Consider the following 25,152-nt stretch of genomic DNA (forward strand, 5'->3'; position numbering starts at 1 on the left):
CTGGCTTTTCCTGATATCATCTGAGCTGTGCTAAACACCTCTTTTATCCTAGTGAGATTGACCTTTCTTGAAGTCCTTTCAATCTATCTTAATCTAAAGAGTGCCTTTATTCCCTCAGATTCTGTTCAAAGGCTTGTTTTCATGTGGTTTTCAAGTGAAACTGGGAAAGCTCAAGTAGCTTCCTGACTTTACTCTGCCATCTTGACTCCACCACCAGAACTTTCTCCCAACCTTGTCTAAAACAGAACTGAGTCCTTTTAAAGGAATGCAAAGCTGAGAGGTGTCACTTAGGGGAAAGAAAGAGAGCAAATGCCATTGTTAGTACGGTTTCAGTAGTAATGTCAGGAATCCAAAGTACAGTAAAAGAAAACATGAAAGAGGATAAGAGAGATACACAGAAATAATAGAAAGAAGACAGATTTATTTGAGGAGAAATACTCATAATAAGAAAGGGAGTGTAAAATAGGAGGCTGGATTCCCCTTATTAAAATTGGACAAAGCAAAACCTATAAAAAAAATCTGCTTATTTTTATAAGGTTCTTATCTGGGTAAAATAGAACCAGGCATTGCATGGAGGGAACAAATAGCCTAGATAAGGATACTGGTATTGATTCATGCTAATAGGGGAATTTCCAAGGAATTGTTGGCTAATTAATATTCAAACTCTAGAGAAAAAGTTACTACAAGGCCTTGCATCTAGGTAACTCAGGGGATTTTATTCCTCCTGGGGCTTTTAAATTTAGTTTTAGGGAAGCTACTGAGACTTTATAGTCCCCCAGCTCTGCCTCCCTTTCAGGTTCAGTGAAGGTTTAGTTTATGTGGTTAAATATATGATATAAGTCAATTTTACTATTCCATGCTTAGTGAAAGAACTTATTCATGCTGTGTATTATATGGAATATTCAAATATGCATAATTCTTTTGACTTCTGCTTATTCTTGATCTAGATAAAGAGGCTTATTCATTATTGTGATGTCCTTTATAAAATTAGCATTTTATGGGAAAGGAATCAATCTTCCAGATAGAATGTGGGGCAACTTTTCTTGTCATCAGGAGAATAGTTTGAAGCTAAAAATCATTCTCCTTAGAATAATAATATTTGTAGGGGTAGATGGATTTCATTCTAGTCTAGTATTTTCTCATTGAGGAAAACTATTTACTCCACCTTCATGCTCCCATTCTCTTGTTTCCCTCCAAAAAAGGAATTGAGCTTTCTGTTGATGTAGATGAATAAGATTTCAAATATATCATATCATGTCAACGTGTAAATTATTTAGACAAACTCATGTACACACAAAAAGGACCCACATGGACAACATATAATGTAATGCATTATAAAGCATGATCATTCTATTAGTTATTTTGCTTGGCTGTTTTTCTTACAAGAGAAGAAATAACTGTAATAATATTTCACACTTTTGTTATAAAGCATTAATCAGATTGCTAGTAGAGAAACAAGTTAGGCAGCATATTGTCAAACTGGCATATTTTAATACTTGATTTGTTGGATTAAGTAACAACAGCAATATTGATATAAAAACAAAAATCAACAATTAAACTTTTTAAGAGAAATTATAATTAATAACTTCATAGAGATCAGTTTCAGTTAATTGGTTGAAAGCCATACTGTACAGGATGGTAGGTAGTGAAGTAACAAAAGGTTGAATTATAAATGATTCTAAACTTTTGGCAATGCAAGGGATGAGATATTTAAGATAATACTTGAAAGGATGGTAACATCATTTGATGTTTTTTTAAAAGTTAGAGGGACATGCTCATTAAGTTTGAAAGTAGGATCTAAAGGAATGTTAAATGGTACAAACATTTGGAGGACACCTTTTTGATATTGCAAGGAGAGGGATTAGCTTTGGGTACCCCATAGAATGAATAAAAAATGTAGAGCTACTTTTGAGATGTAAAATAAGGTATATAATGGATGTCATTATATATAACCTTGATCTTCTCAACAATGACCAGATTAGATCTTTATTCTGTGGCAAAATTAGGGAGTCAGCATCATTTTTAAATTGGAACTGTTTCCAGTATAGCAACACAGCTGCTGCTCATCATGGAGTAGAGAAGAGACAATAAAATATGGACAAAATGTCCTGAACAGTATAAGTAGGAATTTTGAGACGGAGTTGTGCTTTTTTAAATAGCACTCCTTGTCTTGCTGCTTTCTTACATATCTACTTAATTCTTTTGGAAACAGTGGCTCTTACTGGACTATTTTTAGAATTTTTGTTTGTTAATTGGTCATTGTATTTACCAACTTAGTTCAAACTATAAGTCTTCTTCATATGAATCTCTCTGATAAAATTAAACATCTCTGATTTCAGACCAACCTGACTTGTTGCCTTGCTTCTTTGATGCCCCTCATGTGATGTGGACCATAAGCCTATTCAGTTCATTGAGATAAGAATCCTATTTAAGTATGAAAATCAAGTTGTTTGCATTACTGAGTGGATATATACATAAACATAAAATCTGGGCCTATGATTCCTATGGATGAGTTTAAACCTGTGTAATTCACAGCACAAAACTAATAATATTTCAAGAATCCTATCATGTTTCAGTATTTCACACTTTTGCTATAAAGTGTTATCAGATCTCTAGGAGAGAAACAAGTTAGGCAGCATAAACTTTATCAAACTGGCATACTTTAATACTTTTGCTGTCATTGTTCAGTAGAAATTGATGCCCCATTTCATGATGAAATGTACATTTCTTTATCACTGATAGACAAAGGGGATTTCAAATTCAATAATCTTCTGCCATCATCTGAGAGCAATGGGACAAGGGCCAAGGAAAAAAAAGATAAAAGCTGAGTGTTTGTTTTCATTGCTTCTTAAAATATGGGGAAATGTTCTGTTTCTGCGGTGGCATGTTTTGACAATTAAAAGATCTAACAACTCTTAGCTGCTTCAAAACTGATATTGTTCAAAAAGAGAAATTCCCACTCAATGGACAATTGATTAGCATGGCTACTGAACTTTAAATGTTAAAGTTGTGTGAAACTCACAATGAGATTACCAATTTTTACTCCTGGTACAAAGGATTTTTCTTTGAATATATAATGCCAAATCAAAATGAAGATATATAATAAAGCTATTAAGTAAAGATTTATGTAGAACTATTTAAGTTAGTGAACAACTTTTCATTGCTTACTAAGTTAAGACAATAACATGGTCTATTCTTGAATTCCATGATCAAAAAATTCAATAAGAAATTTATGTTTTTGAGTTTTGAGCCATCATTGAGGCAAGAATAAATTTGAAACATATTTATAATTGATTAAAATTTGGTTTTCTTGTGTTAGACAAATGGTTCTGCAATATGGTGAAACTAGCATTCATATAGCTATTGAAGTTTTACTTATTTATATTCAATAGATCATTATAGGGATAGTTAATGAACAGAGGCAGGATCCAAAAGAAATCTGACAGTCTAAAGTGTTGGGATGAAGCTAGCAACATGAAATTCAATAAATTTAAGTTTTTATCCTTTTTATACATTAAAAATATCACACAAAATATGGGGGAAATATGTATAGAAAGCCATTGTTCTGGAAGAGATCTGAGGCTTTTAATAGTCTTCAGACAATATGAGTTAATTGTGTCATGTAATCACCAAAATAGCTAATTCAATCATTGGATACTTTGAGAGACATAACTTCCAGGAAGAATTAGATAATGGTCTCATCATGCATCATCTGTAGAATTATAAACAGTGCTATAAGATTTTCTGTGAGCAAGTAAAGAGTATTCAGTGGAGATTAACCCAAATGATAGAATTTGGAGTCTATAATACATGAGGATCTGTTGGGAAAACTGATAATTTTTTGGCCACAGAAAAGAAGACTTGGGAAAGATATAATAGCTATATTCAAGTATTTTAAGATCTGTCCCATAAAAAATTGTTAGATCTATACATTTAGAACCTGAGGACAGAACCAAGAACAATGGATAGACATTGCAAAAAAGAAAGTTTAGACTTGATGTAAAAAAAAATTCCTAATCTTAGAGCTGTATTAAAGTAGAATAGGCTATCTCAGTATGTAGTACACACCCCATGCTTGGTGGTTTTTTAGCAAACATAGTATAACCACTTATTGTATATATTACAGTGACTATTCTATACAAGAATAGGCTAGACTAGATATCCACTGAAGTCCTTTCCAAGTCTCAAATTATGATCCTATTTAATATATTCTAAAGAAGATACCTATAAAACCAAGATTCATAAAGTTTTTATACATCAATAAATAGCACAGTGCCAAAATCAATGTCATTTCTATGTCACATCAACATTTCTAAACCCCTTGAAATATATTCATTTATTTGAACCGCACAATAACCATATGAAATATGTTATAAGGTATTATCTCCTTTTTATAAAAGAGGGAACTCGAGGGGTTAAGTGATTTACACATAGTAAAGAGCTAAAAAATACACATACATCATGTAATCCATTAGTTCATATTGTTTCATCCATAGCTAAACATAACATAAACATATTGTTTTACTTAATTCCACTTATGTCATCAATGCTTAGAGGAATATCATTGCACTGGAGGAGTGAAAAATAAGGGAATAGCCTGAGGTAGTTTAAGGTAACAGAAAGTGGTGTGTCTTCAAAATAAGGCTATGATTAAGGTCAGAAGCTAGAGAAAAAAATCACAGAGAATCATAGAATTTCAAATTTTAAAATACCTTAGTGCCCATCCCTATTCCATCTCAAACCTGAAAATCCCTCAAACCTGAAAAAATAGTAAGCCAGGCTTTTCTGCAGAGAAACACACTCTCTTATAATGGCACATTCCACCTTTGGATACTACTAATTATAAGGAGTCTCAATGAATAAAATATGAAAATATCATTTGTAACTCTTTAGTCCTCAGTTTTTTACCCAAGATTGTGTTATCTTGAACAATGTTTCCTTGGTTTCTTCTGGTAATATGAATTGTGTCATTGTGAATCACCATAAATAAATACCAGTTACATCTTGTTTAATCTTGAAAGATTTTTCTGTTACATTTTGAATAAATGTTGGAGAAAGTAATAGGTCCTCATAAATACTTCCATTGTTGTTATATTGGGGTTACAAATAACCACATTATTTCACATATTCTGAAATTTAGTAAATTTTAATACTTTTTATTTCATTATTGTGAACCTCAAAAATATCCACAAACATAAGCATTCCCATGTGCAAAGAAAAAATTGTGAATATTATATATAGTTTTTTTTAAAAGAACACATAATAAATTTATCATATGTTCCTCTATCTCTTTATACGCTTCCATGTGCTCTCTTCTATATATTTAAAAAATATTTTACTTAGTGAACATCATTTTTAAAAAATAGAAGAGTAAAAAAGAAATTAGCTTTCAGACTTATGGATAGGGGAGGAGTTTAGTGTTAAACAATGATAGAGAGGATCATATAGGAAAAAATGTGTGATTTTATGATTTTGATTTTATGAATTAAAAAGGTTTTGAATAAACATATTTAAGATAATAAAAATTAGGAGAGAAAATAGGAATTGAGTGAAAAATCTTTGCAACAGGTCTCTCTGATAAATGCCACATTCAATAAGGAACTGACCCAAATTTATAAGGACCATTCTCCATAGCTAAATGGCCAAAGGATATGAATAGACAATTAAAAGAAAAGAAATCAAAATTGTAAAAATATGTATATGTAGGAATAAATATCATATTATATACATAAAATAATCACTAATAACTAAGCAGCTTTTAGCTTCACCTCAAAACTTCTCATTTGGCAAAGGTGGCAAAAGGGAAAAGTGACAAATGTTGAGGGAGCTGTAGAAATACAGGTACACTAGTATATGGTTGTTGAAGCTATGAATAGATCTAGCCATTCTAGAAAGCAATTTGGAGCTATGTCTAGAAATTTCCAAAACTATGTAGTCTTTGATGAAGCTATCTTATTAACATACCTTTGGAATCTGTAACTCAAAAAAATCCAAGAAAGAGGAAAAAAATAATATGTATACATATTTATGGAGACTCTGTTTATGGCTCTCAAAAATCAAAATTAAGGGGCTAGTTTCTTGTTGGGAATTAGTTAAATAAATTTTGATATGAATGTAATGGACATTATTCCAAAAGAAATCATGAAGTACCAATCTTTCAGAGGAAATTTGGATGAGTTTATGAACTGATTCAGAGTAAAGTCAGAACATGTAGTAGAACATTTTATATGATGATAATACCACTATAGAGAAAAACGACTTGGAAAGACTTTAGAATAATGCAATGATAAATCATAAGTCCAAAAGAATAAAGATGAAACAAACCACTCCCTTCCTGATCCAGGGTTAATGAACTGGAGATGCAGAAAGAGGCATATATTTTTGGACATGATAAAAAGGGGGGAGGGGAAGGTTATCAGATCATGTAAATATCTATATGGTGCCTTTTTGTATTTTATTTGCCAGTTTTCTCAATTAGGGGAATAGTATGAGAAATAGATTAATAAAAATAATAATACATATATAGAGAGAGAGAGAGGGAGAGAGAATATATATGTACTCAAACACATAAATCATGAGAACCTACAAATCAAATGCAATGCTTGTTTTAAATCAAAACTTTATTATAATATTGAGGTAGATCAGAGTTTTTTAAGTCTAAGATAGTGGAAAACAAGCACTATTAAATTCTGTGAATCTTCAAAGGAATTGACAAGCAGTTTACAATAGATTGTATTTATGGGTATGATATCCAGGCCAGCTAAGTTCTGGAAGATTCCTCACTGATCATTGGATTCATAGTAATGATTTCCAATCAAAGTAACTCACAGATAGTGGGGCTTAAAGTGTGCAGGATGGAAATCAGCATTGGTGGAATGAGTTCTCACAATAAGATAATTGTAGCCCTGAAAGTATTGAAATATAATTATCATTTTAACAAATAAAAATGTCTTTTTAAAAAACAAAATGAAATTCATTGGTACTATTTATTTTTTTCCATTTTTTTTTTGGTAATCTGCCTCTATAAATCTTAGTTTCCATTGTCCACCACCACAAGAAATGAAATTCTTCCTTTGTAATATATATTTAGTCAATTGAGATATTTCTACATACTAGCTATATCTGAAAATAAATGTTATATCCTGCATCTTAAATCCATCATGGTTTTTATTAAGAAATGGGAATCATGATTTGTCACAGACCTGAACTTGCTTAGTGCATTGATCAGAACTAGTTTATTTCCACATAGGAAGGGAGTACTAAGCATCAGTGAATCTTGGAATGACTGACATCAATTGAGAAGTTAGTATTCAGATGTCACTGGAACATTTGCAAAAATTATGTTCATTAACTATTTTATATTTCACATCCATTAAAAACAAGCCAAAAAATGTCAAGTGGGCTCTTTTCTTCCCTTGGTCATTTTCTCTGTGGATATTTTTTCCCTATGGTCATTTAGTATCTGTCACTGATTTCATCACAACTATTGTGATAGCCAATAGCTCAATGTTCAAGTTCAAGGAAAGGGAAAACATCTCTCATTTTTGACTTTCATTTGTATTCCTTGAACCAAAAAAAGGTTACTATTTTGGTCTATAAATAATTCTGTCTTTGTAAAATTATTTGCAATATCTATGTCACCTGGTATATGGTCAATTTTGGTAAAATTCCATATTGTTCTGAGAAATGTTTATATTCTTTAGAAATTCTATTTTCAATGGCATGTCTTTTAGTTCTATTTTCTCCAGCATTTTTAAAAATTTGGTAGTTTTCTCCATTCTCCAAATGGTCAAAGGATATGAACAGACAATTCTCAGATGATGAAATTGAAACTATTTCCACTCATATGAAAGAGTGTTCCAAATCACTACTGATCAGAGAAATGCAAATTAAGACAACTCTGAGATACCACTACACACCTGTCAGATTGGCTAAGATGACAGGAACAAATAATGATGAATGTTGGAGGGGATGTGGGAAAACTGGGACACTGATACATTGTTGGTGGAGTTGTGAAAGAATCCAGCCATTCTGGAGAGCAATTTGGAGCTATGCCCAAAAAATTATCGGGCTGTGCATACCCTTTGACCCAGCATTGCTGTTATTGGGATTATATCCCAAAGAAATATTAAAGAGCGGAAAGGGACCTGTATGTGCCAGAATGTTTGTGGCAGCTCTTTCTGTTATAGCTAGAAACTGGAAGATGAATGGATGTCCATCAATTGGAGAATGGTTGGGTAAATTATGGTATATGAAGGTTATGGAATATTATTGCTCTGTAAGAAATGACCAGCAGGAGGAATACAGAGAGGCTTGGAGGGACTTATATGAACTGATGCTGAGTGAAATGAGCAGGACCAGAAGATCGCTGTACACTTCAATGCTGTATGAAGAGGTATTCTGATGGAAGTGGATATCTTCAACATAAAGAAGAGCCAACTCACTTCCAGTTGATCAATGATGGACAGAAATAACTACACCCAGAGAAGGAACACTGGGAAGTTAATGTAAATTGTTAGCACTACTGTCTATCTACCCAGGTTACTTATACCTTCGGAATCTAATACTTAATGTGCAACAAGAAAATGGTATTTACACACATATATTGTATCTAGGTTATATTGTAACACATATAAAATGTATGGGATTACCTGTCATCGGAGGGAGGGAGTGGAGGGGGGGGATAATTTGGAAAAATGAATACAAGATATAATATTATAAATAAATAAATAAATAATTTGGTAGTTTTCTTTTGTTTATATTTCTGTCATACTTATACAAAGCTGAGAGAAGAATAATAAAATCTCCTGCTATGATTGTGTCTACCTTATAATTTAGTTATTTTTTTTCATGAAGTTAGCAGCTAAGGCATTTGAAGAATATATGTTTCATATTCGTGTTGGTTTGTTATCTATGGTTCTTTTAATATAATATAGTTTTCTTCTTTGTCTCTTTTTATACTATGAATTTTTCTCTTGGCTCTGTCTGATAACATTATTTAACACCTGAATTTTGAGAATAACTTGATAAATAGACTTTGTTTCAGTTATACATTTTCATTCACTATATATTTTTGCTTTTTAAAAAATGTGTTTCTTATAAATAAAAAGATGGTATTTTTTAAATATTTAATGTCATTCTCTTATATTTTGTTGGATTTTAATCCATTTACATTTAAAGTTATGACAGGGTTATGACTTCCTCTATTTGTCTTATTTTTTTCTGAAATAATATTTTCTTTGTCCCTCTTCCTCTTAAGACAATACAGAGTCTCTAATTGCTTTTTTTTTTCCCCTTAATTCACTTTAAGGCTAACCTACTCCTATTGATTCCCTTAGCCTTACTCTCAATCTCTCCTAATCTCATTTATCACCATTTCTATGGTTTTGGAGTTTTTCTTAGTTTATTATTCTTTTCTCTTTTTACTTTTTATCTAGTTATCTAGTTCTTCTTTTTTTCCTCTTAGTTAAAACTAACTCCCTTCTTTTTCCTCCCTTTTAACTTCTTTTATTTATTAAGGTTTTTATTTCATTTTATGTTTGTGTTTTTTTTTTCTGAAAAGGAATACTTTCTCCTATCCTTTTCATTAATTCTCTTCTCTTTCCATTTTAAACTTTTATTCTTTAATTAAAATTCTTTCTACTTATCTATTCCTTTTTTATTCTCTTTGTTCCTCATGGAATATAATTTTAAGATCCTTCTTCTAAACAGTTTCTATGTTATTGCCTTAGAGATCTTGGCCCCTTCCTCCCTTTTTTATTGCATCTAACTTACAAGTACTAATTTCTTTAGGAGATAGAAAAAATACCAATATTGCCCCATAGAGGAAATTTTCCTTTTTCTCTAATTATATGGTTCATTAATGTTCCATTATTATTCCATGATGTTTTTTTTCCTAGTCATCATGAAATCTCTTCCCTGGATCCATTCTTGCTCACTCACTATATTGCAAGTTTTTAATTGAGTGTTTTTCAATATATTCAATAAATTCAGCATTTTCTCCACATATTTCCTTATTACTCACTTTCTGATTCCTAGCCTTTTGATGGCAGTTCCTCCAAGGCTGGATCTCAAAAATTTTCCAGCCTCCTCCCATAATAAAGAGTTAATAATTCACCATCCTCAGACCATTCCCCAAGTATTTCTGGAGGGACAGAACTGGCTTCATCTGGTTACCAGTCCCCTATCCTTCATTTCTGGTGGAGTTTCCCACGTCTGTCTCAGTTTTCTATATTCTTTATTCTCTATTCTTTACATTCTCTGAACTGCAAGAGTTTGTTCTTGTTGTTGCCTTTTTTTTAAATCTCAGGCACAGTTTCTCACACCTCTGTCACCTCCACAAAGTGAAGGGGATTGTGGAGTATATATCCCATTGCTTGTTTTACGATTCCCACAGCAAGAGAATTACTAAGTAGATTCCAAAGTTTAAGCCTCAGAGACCCAAATGTGCAACCCTGATAAAGAAAAGGGTATGGTGAAGAAGGAAATGCTGATTGAGCAAGTTAAGGATTAAAGCTTAACCTTTTCATCAGATATTACCTAAATTTTTTTGGTGTCTCAGCAAACATCAAAACAAGTGCACTTGCTTTACTTTGTGAATTATACTTTTCTTGGAGAGTTTTGAAAAGTGATGACTATCATAGAAAATGTCAATTATTCCATCTTTGTCACATGATCTAAAAGACTCAATTTCATATTTTATAGATATAGGATTTTATATCCCTCCACTACTTCCCTTTCTTTTTGTTAGAATGCAGAGACTTAGTAGCATTTGTTATTTGTGAATAGATAATGGCCACAGTATCTTTCTTGACTTCTTTCCATTCAACACCTTCCAGGAAGTCTCTAAAATAATAGATTTTTTACTGCTTAACTAAGTTTTGTTGTTTTTTTTTGTTTTTTTTTTTTTTTTTTGATTCTGGACAAAAACAATGTGACTATTAAATTTTATGTATGAGGATGCTAGCCTATCTGAATAAAAACTACTGATGAAAAGAGTGACCATCAGAGAATTTTGCCAAGGGTAGATAAATATTGGAGCACCTAGATGCCACAGTGGATAGAGCAACAGCCCTGAAATCAGGAGGACCTGAGTTCAAATCTGGTCTCAGACACTTAACACTTCCTAGCTGAGTGACCCTAAGCAAGTCACTTAACCCCAATTACCTCAGGGGAAAAAAAAGAGTAGATAAATATCAATTCAGAATTCTGATTTGCTTCTGTCAGTAGCTTTGATGGTTCTTTTATCAAATCATGATGTCATTCATTGCTTTTCCCTATAATTTATTTACCCTATTGACATTAAGTCTGATGTGTAAAATGCTTTTAAAATGTTAACTATTACTATTGTTATTTTTTATTATTTTGTTCACATCATTAGAAGATGGTACAATGAGGATAAGAATGGCAATTCCTGCTCTAATTATTATCTTCTAGATCCTCAAAAGGAAAATTTGAGTTCCTTCATAATATAATATCAAACAAGAATATAACAAATATATAATATACACACACAAAATATATACATACATACATGCATACATTATATATACATATATATATATACATGCAACATACAAGAAAGATTGATTCCTTTTTAGTTTTATTTTTAAAATAGTTTTTTTTAAGAAGGCCACTTTTGGCTTCATACCTTTCTTACCTCACCTTAATCTCTTGAATGGGCTTTGCCTCAGTCAAACCAAGACCTTTAAAAATCTTAGCTTAAAAAGATCAATGTCTCCCACTGCAGTCTCCCATCTCCAGTCTTCCTGATCTTCCCTAGACAGCTCGGTAGGAGAAAGTGAGGCCAGTAAACTTGCACAGCTCTCCCTCACTTACATTCAATTCACTTGCATATCATGGCATTATTTCCCTGATAACATGGTCCTTTTGAAGAATGAAGGGTAAACAAAAACAGCAAAACTGGACTCAGTATTTGCTTTCACACTAACTATCCCCCACAGTTGAAAATGCATTCTTTTCTTATTTCCACCTCTTGGAATTCTTACCTTGTTTGGGAAGTTTTTCCAGGTGCCCCCTTCAAGAAGTCTCTCCTGATTCTCTAATCAGTATTAATCCATCTCTAAATTATCACAGATAATTATATTAATTATTATATTAAGTTATATATCATTAGAATATATGCAAATAATATTATATTGGAATATACATATTATATTAATTTTATATTTATATGGCCTATCTCACAATAGAATTCAAGGTTTCTGAGAATAAAAAGCTATTTTTCTTTGTTCTCATTTTATCACCACCACCACCTAATAAAGTACCTTGCATATAGTAAATACATAATAAATATTTGCTGAATTTAATTGAAAGATCATAAACACCTGAAACACTTTTTTGAATTTTCCAACAGATCTGCAGCTGGATTTCCATTAAACCTATTCTACTTGCTTTAAGGTGCTGAGCATAAAGACATGAATGAGCCAAAAAACAAAACAAAAAAAAAAAAAAAACACCTTTCTTTCTGTGATTTATAAAGATAAAAGTTCACATTTCTTTAAAAGTAATGAATAGTCAATCTGTGGTGTCAAAGAATGTTTGTTCTAAACCTTTGCCTCCAGAAATAATTAGAAGAAAGTAATGTAAGGAAAAAATGGGGGAAAAACCCTTATATCCTTAACTTGTAAAAGTTAGTAAACAACAGATGTACCATTAGTGTTCATCCTATTGACAGGACACATTTTTAATTGGCACTCTTACTAAAATGTTTCCTTGTTTAATTTGCACTGTTAACTTTTGTTTGCTCTTCTGTTTTATTCTGCCAACTGCCAAGGGATGTGAGAGAATTAAGAATGAAACATTAGCAATGGAGTGTGAAGAAAAAATATGCAAGTATCTGTTCCTATGTTCTTTCTTGCACATGAATTAAGACATACTTTGATTTGAGGGAGGAATTTATTCTGAATGAAAAATTCATCAACAAATAAAAAAATTTCATGCACAAAAGCCATGAAATAGAGAAAATTCCAATTCTATTACATAAATCTTAATCCATATTAAATTTAATGTAGTAATACCTTCTTTGATCTGCTTGTCTTTACTCCCCTTCAAACCCTCTTCTATTTTCTTCTGTCTGTTTTGCAAATGTTTTACTGGTGTTCTTTTCTTTCCTTTTCCTTTCCCCTCCCCATTACTGTTGTTATATTTACTTTTCTCCCACATCCTCAAAATAAAAGTAAGAAAGAAAAAGAGAGAGAGAAAAGAAGGAAGGAAGGAAGGGAGGGAGGGAGGGAGGGAGGGAGGAAGGAAGGAAGGGAGGGAGGAAGGAAGGAAGGAAGGAAGGAAGGAAGGAAGGAAGGAAGGAAGGAAGGAAGGAAGGAAGGAAGGAAGGAAGGAAGGAAGGAAGGAAGGAAGGAAGGAAGGAAGGAAGGAAGGAAGGAAGGAAGGAAGGAAGGAAGGAGAAAGAAAAAGAAAGAAGGAAAGAAAAAGAAAGGAAGAAATAATTGTAATCATATAAAATATATTTCTGTTCTAATAATTGTGTTTAGAAACTTCACGGAGTCTTCTAACACTGAGGATAGTCACCACATTGATCAGAATTGTGAACTCAGAGTTCATTAACTTCAAAGTTGTTGTCCTTTATAATTTTTGTAGTTATTGTATAATTCTCCTGAGTCCACTGGCTTCACTCTGTATCAATTCATGAATTTTCTTAAGTTCTCAGAATTTATGCATTTTATAATTTCTTACACAAAATAATATTCCATTACATTCATATGCCATAATTTGTACATCCATTTTTGATGAGCACCCCTTTGTTACATAATACTAAAAAAAGCATTTTTTAAATTGTGTAAATGGGTCTTTTCCTATTTGGCTTTATCTCTTTAGGGTATCAACCTACTAGTTGTCATTTTAATGACAGGGGGCATGGTTTTAAATTAGTTTCCAAAATGATTAGACCAACCCATCCAACAGGATGTTAGTACTCAGTCTTCCTAAAGATCTTCTATTTTCATTTTTTAAAAACTTAATCACTTTATATATACAAAGGGCTATAATATTTGATCCAATAAATAATAATAATCCAAAAAATAAGTGTATATCCCAAAGAGATTATAAAAAATAGAAAAGAACCTACATATAAAAAATGCTTATAGCAGCTCTCCTTATAGTGATAAAGAATTAGAAATGGAGGGGATGTCCATCAATTGGAGAATAGCTGAACAAATTATGATTTTGAATGAAATGGAATACTGTTCTGTAAGAAAGGATAATCCAGATGATTTCAGAAAAACCTGTAAAGACAAGGACTGATGCTGAGTGAAGTGAGCACAACCAGGAGAACATTGTACACAGTAACAGCAACATTGAGTGATGATCAACTATGATAGATTTAGCTCTGCTAAGCAATATAATGATCTTAAACAAATCCAAAAGACACATGAAGGAAAATATTATACACATCCAGAGAAAGAACTATGGAGTCTGAATGCAGATTGAAACACTATTTTCATTTTGTTGTTTTTTTTTTTTTTCTCTTGGTTTTTCCTTTTGTTCTAATTCTTCCTTCACAACATGAGTAATATGGATGTATAAGGGGATAGGACCTTGACCAGCTTAATGGGGTAGAAAGTGAAATCTTAGAGTTGTATCAATTCTCATTTCTCTTCTTAGAAATTTGAAGGATTTTTTACACAATTAATAATAGCTTAAAATAATTCTTTTGAAAATTGCCTGTTCATATCCTTTTACATTGATCTATGGGGGAATTAAATTAATTTCTTCTACATCCAGAATACCAGACAAGTTTGCTACACAGATTTTTTCCCACAGTTAATGATTTCTAATTCTAATTACATCAATTTTCTTTGTGCAAAAGCTTTTCAATTTTATGTAATTAAAATTTTCCATTTGATCTCCTATTTCGCTCTAATACTTGGCCAAAAATTCTTTTCCCTATTTTCAATCATTAAAAATAATTTATCCCATTCTTTCATTAGTTAATGATGCTACCTTTTATATTTAGATCATATTTGGAGCTTATTGAAGTTTATCATGTTAAATCCTGCTCTCAGCTCAAGTATAATTGACTACTTTTCAATTTTCTGAAAAAAATGTTGGCATTTTCACAATGATATGTGTTTAGATTTATCAAACAAAAACACTTCTGTTTCAATTTGCTTCTGGATCATGTGGGCTTACTGTTTCACAGATCATTTTTTTTTAAATACCAATTTGTTTTGACAATTATTCTTGTAGCATGTTTGGAGATTCTATACTGCTATATCTCTTTCTTTCCACTTTTTTGCATCAATTCCTTTGAGATTTTTGACTTTTTATTCTTCATTTGAATTTTGAATCTAGTTATATAAAGTGAACATTTAGTATTTTAGTTAGGACAGCATTTAATCCATAAATTAATGTGAGGAGTAAACATAAAAAGACTAGAAAGTAGAAAGGTTATGAATGACCTTAAAAGTCAAACAAATAATTTTATATTTGAAAGAAACAGAGAGACTCTGGTGTTTACTGAATACCTTTAGTGAAAGGGCAGGTAAGAGTTGGACATGTGCTTCAGAAAAATAAATTTGCTATCAGAATAGGTGATATTAGAACAGGAATTCTATTAAATTCTAATTTTATTTTATTAAAAGTTATTTTTCTTATCATATTTTTGCTTTATAAGTTGTTATTCTTTATAGTGAGCTTTTATATTTTGCCTTTTAGAATGTTTTATTCTGATTTTTAAATAGCTGCTGTTAAGTTTTAAGTAATCCTAACTGGAGATTTTCATATTTATACTCTTTCTTTTCTTTGCTATAAAAGTTTTGGATTTTGGTTCACATTTTTTTTTGCAATTTATTTTAGAAGGTGATAAGAGTTACCCTCTAACATATCTATGTAGTTTTCTTATTTGATTTCTTGAAATACAAAGTTCAAATGTTTAATTTGGTCATGACTTCCAGGTAATATGAATATTCTTGAATTATCCTTTCTCAATATGTTCTCTATGTCTATTGTTTTTATCTTGCATTGTCTTCTATTTTTAAAAAAGACTTTTGGTTTTGTAATAATATTTCTTGTTGTCTTATGGAGTCCTTGAATCCTTTTTGATCCATGCTATTTTCAGAAAGTCTTTTACTTGCAAAAGTTTTCTATAATCTCTTCTAAGCTATTTCTTCTCCTTCTAGTTTTTCATTTTTTTTCTCCCTGAACTCTATGGTTATTGGATTTTTTAGTCATTTGATTTCTTTTTTTCCACATCTTCTCATGTAGTCCAGGTGACCAAGCCATTGCTTTCTCTAAGGAAATTTTTTTCTCTAATTGTGGTTGCTTTGGGTTCCTCTATACTTTTTATCTTTTCAATTTCTCTTAACATAAAACAATATCATGACAATTTCTTATTTGTGCTCAGTCTTTTCTTCTATTTTCCTGTTTACTTGCATTTGTAGATTTAACTTTAACTTTGGAATTTTTGTGCTTTTGTCTATCCCCACATGTACTATCAATAGGCAAGTTGGATATAATATTGTGCCCTTTATACTTTTAATACCACTCCTGCTAATCTGAATTGGGTTTTTTTATACTTTCTACTTCAATCCTTGACTCCTCTCTTTGATTTCTGATGGTTCCCTATAGCATCAAACCTCTTCAAGTATCTATTTCCTCTTTACATGATCCTTCAAGATAGAAACTTGTTCCCATTTTCTGCTTTGCTTCTTATCTGCTAGCTTTTAATTCAATAACTAGCAATAGCTTTCCTAGAACAACCTTCTGCTAATTTTCTGTGAGTATTGGCTTCCCTAGTTTGATCTCTTTTGCAGCCTACATCCTCTTCTGAATAACTTTTGGTGCCATATTAAATTGAACAGATGAATTTGCCTGCCTCTTTTTAATTCCTTCATAATTGGCCTTCCCCAGTCATTTCTTGACATCTATTAGACTTTATATGAGAAAGCTGGTTATTTTTTAATTTTGCTCTTTATGACACTATCTTATTCATAAATTTGGGTATTTAAAATGTATATATTCTATAAGCTATTTCAACTATCACTCATCCCATTTATCCCTCTCCAAAGCCCAGAAAAAATAGTTTGTACATTCTTCTGGGCATAAGATGATAAGGATGATATATACCTCATCCTCTATTGTTTAGATTTTGAGATATTTTCATTTTATGTAGCTGTTGTGATTGGTATGACTAACATATTAAAATATTTTTCAGATTGTTTAGAGTTCAAAATTAGGTTTAGGAATCTAGGGGAACACAGTTTTGATTCAGTTTTGTTGCTGTTGTTTCAATTCTCAAGGATATTTAGGGGTTTGTATTTAGAGTACTAGATTAAATAGATGGCATAGAGGATAGAGTATTAGGTCTGGTGTCAGAAAGACTCATCTTCCTGAGTTTAAATCCAACTTCAGACACTATGTGACTCTGAGCAAATCATTTCACTCTCTTTGCCTCAGTTTCCTCATCTGTAAAGAGTCCGAAGAAGGAAATGTCAAAAGGCTCCAGTATCTTTGCCAAGAAAATCCCAAATGGGATCACAAAAAGTTAGACATGGTTCAATAACAATAAAATGTAGAGTACTAGAATTTCTTATCTGTTATTTTATAAAAGATAACAAGCTTCACTTGTATGATTACAGCCACCTGTTTTTTTTTTGGGGGGGGGTTTGGTAACCAATTTACTATATAATCTGTATTTATCAATAAGTTGTGGCTCCTTATTACCTTTCTACAATTTCTGACTTAATACTGGGTCCCTATCATAATCTCTTTCATTTCTATAAACAAATCCACATGAGATAGTCATCTCTTCAACATATCTTTGTCAACATATTTTTGGTTGAATTCATTTGGATAGCTTCCATAGAAAGTTTTTTTGTTCCACTCTTGTATCCTAGCCATTTTATGGGATCCATCTGTTGGTTTCAAAAGTCTTTCTGTAAAATTTAACCCATTTATTGTGTATTCGATAACCCTTTCCCTCATTTTTGATAAACTATTTTTTTCTAATTTTGCTTTGGAATGATAAGACTCATTTTACAAGTTTTATCTGAGCATCTTTAAGATCCCTTGTCCATTTTGCTGCACCAAAAGTTTATTTTAAATTTGGTAATATATAGATATTAATTTTTCTAGACATGTTTTGTTTTACATTCAACTTTAAATCCAAGAAACCAATGTCTCAGCATATTTAGCCCCAACTTTTTCATTGATAATTTATGCTCAAATGTGTTTGGCTGACAGAGTTCAGTTGATGTCTGGATTTAAGCTCATTTTCTCCATGTATTTCATATATATATATATATATATATATATATATATATATATATATATATATATATATATATATATATATATATATGTATGTATGTATGTATGTATGTATGTATGTATATATCAATTTGTGTGTATCTAATCCAAATAACATTTGGTTATCAATGGAGAAAGTTTTCACAAGTTGAAATAGCTCTTTTAAGTAGTACCATATAATTTTATGTTACTTGTGTATATGAAGTGCTTAATATGATGTTTTTATATAATTTCTGCCTTGACTTAAAAGGAATATATCATCCTCTTTAAGAGGGATAGACAAAGATTTTAAACTATGCAGAAATAATAGGTTTAAATTGTATCACTTAAAGATAATACATTTTATGTCAATTGGCTTCTTAATATTTTTACACAATATTGTGTCATGTTCTTATATATTATCATACTCATGAAATATTTAAAATATGAAAATAGTATTCAATGGAAGCATTATATTCCTGTGTTCTCACCATGCTTACATCCATTTTTTGTATTTGAAGTGCACTGTTAATTCATGAGTGTAGAACTGCATTTAAAAGGTTTATGATACTCAACAAAGGCATTATGAATATTTGTGTTTTCAAGATTTCCTTTAACAAATACCAAATTTAGAATGAGTTGTCTTAATGGCACTGAGACTTTTTGACACGCTCTTTTTTCTTTTCAGTCAATATATATTATTGTCTTATAGACTTTAAAAAAAATTTTGAGTGAAATCATATTTGAGTTATTTGTATGTTACACAGACATAATTAGCCTATATATATATATATATATATATATATACATATATATATATATATATATATACATATATATATATACATATATAATTGTTTTATAGATTTTTAAAGCTTTATGAGTGAATATATTGGTAGCATATTTGAGTTATTTGAATTAGTTACACAAAGACATAATTAGCCAATAAATGTGTGATACTTGTTAGAAAAGATGGAATCATGCTTGTGTCAGAAAGGAAGCTTAAGTACTTTGCTAGTAATCCATGTACCACTGTGAAATATTTAAGCCTACAATTATGGATTTTATTCAAACCCACAAGTTTACAATTTTACTGAGAAGCTAGAATTTAATTCCCCTCTCTTGATGTAACTTCTGATTTTCATTATATTAATGGATTGGTAAGCTTTTGCTTTTACATTTGATCCAACTTGTTTTTGAACATGGTACTAGAAATTTTGCACAACCTTCTTCTATTGTACTTTTTCTCTTTTTCTCCTAATTTCTTTGCTCTCAAGTTCAAAAGTTTTTTTTTCCTTTGATGCTGAATTGTTTATTGCTTCATTTGTGCTACTTTGATTAGTTGTATTAAGTTAACCTTTTAGCTTTCACTTCCAGAACTTCTGTTAATACTTTGATTTTCCAGATTCCATTCAACATTACCTTTTTGTTGACTTTGATCTAGAAATGTAATATTCAAATTTACTATTGTGTAAATGAAGTAAATTTGTTATAATTTTCAAATATCCTTTTGTAGGTCTTTAATATTTTTCTCAAGCTTTTTTTGACAAGATGGGATTAGAATTCCATTCTAAGGAACATTCCTAAATCATTTTGCTCCTATGATCCTGACATTGATATTATTCTGTTGGGTTCAGGTATCAAAGAGGCTTTTTATGCTAACTGTCAAATATTTGAGGAGAATATGTTTATTGATGAATTGTTTATTAATTGCTATATTGAAAATAATATTTATATTGAAAATAATATCTTTTTAAAAATTACTTTGTTTTTGTCAGAAGTTGAATTCATTCCAAAAAAATCTAAAACTGCTTTTCAAAATTCCATTCCAAATATTACTATCTTCATTTCAAATTCATTTGAGATATTAACATTGTTTTTGCCATCCATTTTATTTCTTATTTTTCTAAGTTTCTTATATCTTATTCCATGAATCCAATGATCAAAGAATAAATGGTCTGTCTATAGTACATCAAATAAAATATTCTCTTTCTGATATGCCTTTGAATTGGTTATGTCGTTGTTTTTCTGGAAAGACCCTTTATCTCTCCTTCCAAGTATCTCTGTATTCCTTCAAGTGTGTTATGTATAAATGTTTAGTCATTTTCAATCACTTTTTGTGACTCTATTTGGGAATTTCAGGCAAAGATATTGGTATAGTTGCCATTTCTTTCTCCAGCACATTCTAAAGATGAGAAAACTGAAGCTAACAGCATTAAGTGACTTGTCCAAGATCACATGGCTAGGAAGAATCTGAAGCCAGATTTGAACTCAGAAAGATGACTGCAGGCTCAGGACTGTACCCACTATGCCAACAGACTTTTCTAGTTCCTCTGGTTATGAACTCCTTATTTCTTCATCTATTCTTCATATATATATGTGTGTATATATATATATATATATATATATACATATATATATATATACATATACATATATATACATATATATGTATATATATATATATATGCGTGTGTGTGTGTAAACATATTATTTACATTTTGAACTCTATTAGTATGCATGTTCCTTGGTGGTAGACTGCTTTTTGCCTTTGGATTACCAGAGTTTAGCACAATGTCTGACATAAAAATTGCTTAATAAATGTTTACTGATTGGTTGGTTGGCTGGTTATTTACACTTTATAGTAGTCCCCTAGCAATTGCTTGCTAGTCTATTCAAGGTACAAAACAAGTCAATACCTGTAGTATCCAAAAAAATATTCTGAGAAAATATTAAGCAGTGTCTATATCTATATCATACTTGAGAACCCAGAAAATGGTTTTAAAAAGTTGAATGAAATTAGGTAGCAATTTTTTAATACTTTGATTCTTTGTTTCATTTTACCCATTTGGTAAAGAGCTAAGTCTACAAAAATGGGGAGGGGATATTAATTTTTAATTAAAGCCCAACTGTGAATAATTCATGTCCCTCTAATTATCTTTATTCCTTTGTTTATATAAAATGTTATTAATCATATTTATATAATTTCTTTGTGTGGCTTAGTAGATTAATATTTAAAATATTTTATGCATTTTAGTATATGTGTATATTTGCATATACAAATATATATTCAAGATAATAGCCATTATTTCCAACATGTGGAATGGAATTTCTCTTCCTATATCCTACGAGATTTCTTAGTAATATAAAGACTGGTTGTTTTGTGGGCATATTTTACTTATACATGACTGAAATCATTGGTTTTTTTTTACTTTTTAATTTAATTTTTTGAGATTTTTTAAGCCATTATATTTTTTACAAGTAGATATAATTCTAACTCCTTTTGTCTATGATTATTCCCTCATATTTTTGTCTTATTGGTATAGATAGGATTTCTGTGATTTATAATCATCATTATGATAATTAATTTTTCACAAAATCCTAATCTAATATCACTCTCTGTTATGAAGGTGATCTTGACTTCTCTAAGACTATGCAATATTTTCCAGAGTATGAAAAAGTATAACAATTCTACAAATACTTATATAAGACCTTCCATATTAAAGTAGCATATGCCGTGTTACCCAGTGAATTTAGTGCAAAGGGATCATAAGCAAAAAGACAATTAAAAATTGGAAAAAAAGAATTCAGGAATAAGGAATATAAGAAGTCAAAGACCTGTAGGCTACATAGAAAGTTTATGCCTATAATTCATGAATATTTTCTTCCATAAAAAGATTAGGAAGATACTGGACATGGGAATTATCAAATATCATAAAAATGAAAATAAATTTAACAGATAAAATGTTTTCTTCCCTGTTATGGGAATTATTTATAAATGTATGTATATCAAACAAATCACCAAGGTCAGACTAATGATTAAAATTAACATAAATATTGAATAATTAACCAAATCAGTCAATGAGCATTTAAGAGCACTGTTTTAAACTTATATTTTTAATATGAGATGATGTTTGGAGCCAACGCTTTGGCCCAGGTGTCTCTCCCCACTAAGTGGGCATTACCCTCAGACAAATAGTTTCAAGAATCGGCCAACCATAGAATGTTCCAACATTGTATATCCTAACCACAAAATGTTCCTGTTCATTGAACCAACCATCACTCCTGCTCCTTTCCCAGGCCCAACCCTACTTCTCTTTCTCATACTTTTTGCTATATAAGCTGTACCCCAAGAGCAATAAACTGAGACCTTAACAAGAATCTGCTTGGTCTCGCTCTTCTTTCTCACCCGTTTCTCTTTCAGGCTGGGTTCCCCTGGACCCTCCTGAATAACTGAGTCCCGCTGGATGGGACAGGTGGCACCCAACGCGGGGCTCAAGGTACGGACCCTTGCCAGATGGACCCCCTCCCAGAGAAGTCGTCACAACCCCCATGGGAAGGACCACTTTCACCACTCATGAGAGTTCCAGTCCTTGGTAAGTTTTGAATAGTCAGTCTCATAGAAATGGGTCATAAGTTATCTAAAGAGCAGGTTTTTATAAAGGACCTTAAAGCATCCCTCAGAGAAAGAGGAGTTAGAGTAAAGAAAAAAGATTTGGTTAAATTCTTTCTTTTTATAGATGAAACTTGTCCCTGGTTTCTTGTGAACGGGCCAGGGATTCATCCCCAGAAATGGCAGAGAGTAGGCAGAGACCTAAATGATAAATTACAGAAGGAAGGGCTGAATGCTCTTCCCACAACTGCCTTATCTTACTGGGGCTTGATTCGTGATATGGTGGAATCAGCATCTAATGACCCTGACAAACAGCAGCTCTTGTAAGTTGCGGAATATTGTCTCCGCCCTTTGTCTTGGGTGGCCTCTGTGGCCTCTATTCCCCCGGCCTATAAGAACCCTTCCAGGCCCCCCTCTGTTATCATTGAGATGCCTGCCATTCAAAGAGAGTCCCTCTATCTCCCCCTTGCCTCAAGAAGCCCCGCCATCAGGAACTTCGCTAAATTTCCCTGTATTTACTAAGAATTCTGATAACGATGCCCTTGAGCCCGGGGACACAGCCATGCTGGAGGAGGAGGTGGCCCATTACAACAACCCTAACTGGCCCCCTTTCACAGCAGGGTCCTTGCAAGGTCCCCCTCCTTATGCAGTCCAGACCTGCGTGCCTGCTCTCTCCGCCCCAGCCCTACCCCCTGCCACCCTTATTGAGGCTAAAAAGCAGCTCTCCACTCAAGTTAATGATCTCAAGGAGGTCCTCAACCTCCAAAGGCAATTTGCTCAGCTTTCCACTGAACCTTCTTCCTTGCAAAATTCGCTTACAAAGACCATCCTCCTCCTGGCTCCCAGCCCAGTGGCCGCTCCCCCTTCCCCCTTGAAGAAGGACCCTCTTAGCAAATCAAAAAACCTGAAATTGGCCTTTTTACCTCTGCTGGAACTCTGCCTGGACTTCCTCCGGGACTTACCAGGTTTTCAATTACACTTGGCTAATCATTAATGAAGCTGGAGATGTTGCTAACTCCTTCTCTACAATCTCTGCCACAGCCCCGTGGCCCACCCTAGGGGATTTTTAAAAATTGTCATTGATCTAAAAGATTGTTTGTTTCTCCATCCCTCTTCACCCCGATGATTGCAAACGCTTTGCTTTTAGCCTTCCCATAGTTAATTGTGTGGGCCCCTCCCCACATTTCCAATGGAGGGTCCGACCTCAGGGTATGGCTAATAGCCCAACCCTCTGTCAAAAATACGTGGCTCAGACTATTGATCTATTCAGGTTGCATCATCCTGATGTGTATATCATTCATTACATGGATGACATTTTTTTAGCAGGATCTAACGAGCCGCATCTCTCTCAAATTTGCCAACTGCTTGTCTCTGCCCTCCAGACCCAGGGTCTCTTAATCTCTCCCAAAAAGATTCAAACCCAACCTCCTCAGCTGTTCTTAGGTTTCAAGTTACTCTCTAACAAAGTCCTTTCCCAAAAACTCCAATTGCGGAAAGACCGCTTGCATACCCTTAATGATTTTCAGAAACTCCTCGGCAATATCAATTGGCTCAGACCTTACTTGAAACTTACAATGGGGGAATTAAAATCTCTTTTTGACATCTTAAGAGGAGACCCCATCCCTCCTCCCCATGCTCACTCACCACCGAGGTGCGAAAATCCCTGATTACAGTGGAACATGCCATCTGTGAACAGCACATAGGCTATAATGCCCCCAATCAACCTTTTTGGCTCCTTATATTTCCTACTCCCTTTGCCCCCACAGGCTTTCTTTGGCAACAAAAGCCACTGTTTTGGGTCCATTTACCCGCATCCCCCTCCAAAATTCTACCCACATACCCTCACCTGGTTACTACCCTCCAATGCCTCTGCAGAAGGGCTGCCTTGAAGCTATTTGGTAGAGACCCTGACCATATAGTTTCTCCCTACACTACTTCCCAAATACAATGGCTTGTTCAGAATGATGATGATTGGGCCACCAGATCCATTTCTTTTCAGGGAACCATTGACAATCACTTTCCCTCTGATAAATTGATTCAATTCTTACAAAAAACGCCTGTTGTTTTCCCTAAACGAACAAAGTCTGTCCCAATCAAAGGTGCCTGGCTAGTTTTCACTGATGGTTCATCCTCAGGCGTTGCAGCGTTCAGTGTCAATGGTCAAGTTTCCCGCTTCAAAACAAACTTTATCTCCACATAGCTGGTTGAGCTCGCTGCCATCATTAGAGTTTTTGAATTATTAGAAGATCCTTTCAATTTATATACTGACAGTGCCTATGTGGCACACTCTGTCCTCCTTCTGGAGACAGTACCTTATATTCTCCCTTCAACCAATGCTTCCCCCTTGTTTGCTGAACTTCAGCACTTAATCCTTGCCCGTACTGAACCTTTTTTTGTAGGTCACATTAGTGCCCATTCTGGCCTCCCTGGGCCATTGGCAGAGGGTAATGACAAGGTGGATCAGGCCACTCAACTTGTGGCTGCCGCCCTCTCAG

This window comes from Sminthopsis crassicaudata, chromosome 1, assembly GCF_048593235.1.
Source record: "Sminthopsis crassicaudata isolate SCR6 chromosome 1, ASM4859323v1, whole genome shotgun sequence".
In the NCBI taxonomy this organism is placed as follows: Eukaryota; Metazoa; Chordata; class Mammalia; order Dasyuromorphia; family Dasyuridae; genus Sminthopsis; species Sminthopsis crassicaudata.